Genomic DNA, 1817 nt, shown 5'->3' with positions numbered 1-1817 from the left:
ATATGCTGCTCTATACATGCTAAAAGTAGTGATTATTTACATGGAGTCTGGTGGAGATATGCTGCTCTATACACACTATGTGGGTTTTTAAAGACTCTCGTGTCAGAGGCAGTTAACAGTTTAACAGGTTTTCCTTTCAGATTAAACCTTCCTCAGAGTAATTTCCTCCGGCCTCCAGCTGTGAGGAAACCTGTCGGATTAGTGGAAAGACGCTGCTTCTCTTTGTTCCTGGAAAGATGACGTTTTAGAAGTTTCCAGCTAGCCTGGTTGACACCAGACCCTTCGTTCACAGCCTGTTTTCATAATCGTGGTTAAGTTGGTTTTATATTGGACGTTGGATATTTGACAAAATCGAAAAATCTATGATGCAGCTTGACCTTTTAACCTATTCATGTCAAATCAATTTTGGTGCACTCAGCTTACTCTCTTACACACTGCACAAAACATATTATTTGTATTATAATATTATTATTATATTATATTACAGCCTTTGATTTTTTAAATAATTTCCGTATACAATGTGTACAGCTGCATATTACATTTATAAACTTTTTTACATAAAAAAAAGGTTTAAAAGTCAAAAGTTTTTTTTTTTAAAGTTTTGTGCAGTGTGTAAGAGAGTTAGCTGAGTGCACCAAAAGTGATTTGACAAAGCTAGATTTGTCAAAATGTCAAGCTGCATAACAGATTTGGGATAACGTCTAATATAAAACCAACTTTACCACGATGTTTCCAAAGGGGCGTCACCAACGGACGCCGCTCAAATGCCTCTGGGTGCAACTGGATAAACCTCCAACCAATCAGACCAACGGTCCAGGCTGATGTAGCAGCCTAGCTCCCACGGCGCCATTTTAATGCTACGAAGCCATCACCTGCCTTTAGCATCCCATTGACTCCCATTCATTTTGGCGCCACTTTGACAGAAAATAACTTCACATCTGAAGCGTTTAAAGAATCTATTTGTTTGTTTGTTTATTTCTAAAGAAACACGACAATGTAAAAAAGGCTCCGTTAGCTTGTAGCTCACGTTATGGCTCCGTAGCAGACGGTTTTATTAAAATAGGCTAACGATTGCGTGTGTCTATGTTAATGTTAACTAGCATATTAGTTAGCAGTAATTAGCCTGGAGCATTTTATACTTTGTTGTGTTTCTTTAGAAATAAACAACGGACAAAAAGAGTCTTTAAACGCTTCAGATGTGAAGTTATTCGCTGTCAAAATGGAGCCAATATGAATGGGAGTCAATGGGATGCTAATTCAGGTGTTAGCTACGTAGCATTAAAATGGCGCCAAGAGAGGAGAGGCTGCCCCTCCTTAAGAGTAACGTAAGACAACCTGCTTCCTGTTTACACCGGCATGCACATGCCCAGTGTGTGTGAATCGTCATCGCCACTTGAAAAGGAAAATAGTTGTGCAGATGTGGCCTAAAACATCTGGAGCCCCAGAACCCCCCCCCCCCCCCCCCCCCCCCCCCCTCGCTCCGCCCCTGCAGAAAATGGACAGCCTGTAATTATACCAATACATTACGTTCAATATCCGGCACCATGGGAACCCTGCACCCAGGGCCTTTATGGGATGTTTTAGGAGATTGATAGGCTGATAGTGTCATTCATAAAGAAATATAACCTTAATTTATGATGATTATGGGAATATTACAGGGACACAATGATGGAGCTCAGGTGGGATCGACGTTTCTGGATTTTCAGGCCTGTGTGTGTATATGTCTTTCTGTGTGTGTATGTGTGTGTGTGTGTGTGTGTGTGTGTGTATGTCTGTGTCTGTGTGTGTGTGTGTGTATATGTCTGTGTGTGTGTATA

The sequence above is a fragment of the Etheostoma cragini genome, chromosome 9, assembly GCF_013103735.1.
Source record: "Etheostoma cragini isolate CJK2018 chromosome 9, CSU_Ecrag_1.0, whole genome shotgun sequence".
In the NCBI taxonomy this organism is placed as follows: Eukaryota; Metazoa; Chordata; class Actinopteri; order Perciformes; family Percidae; genus Etheostoma; species Etheostoma cragini.
This window is presented reverse-complemented; position numbering follows the sequence as displayed.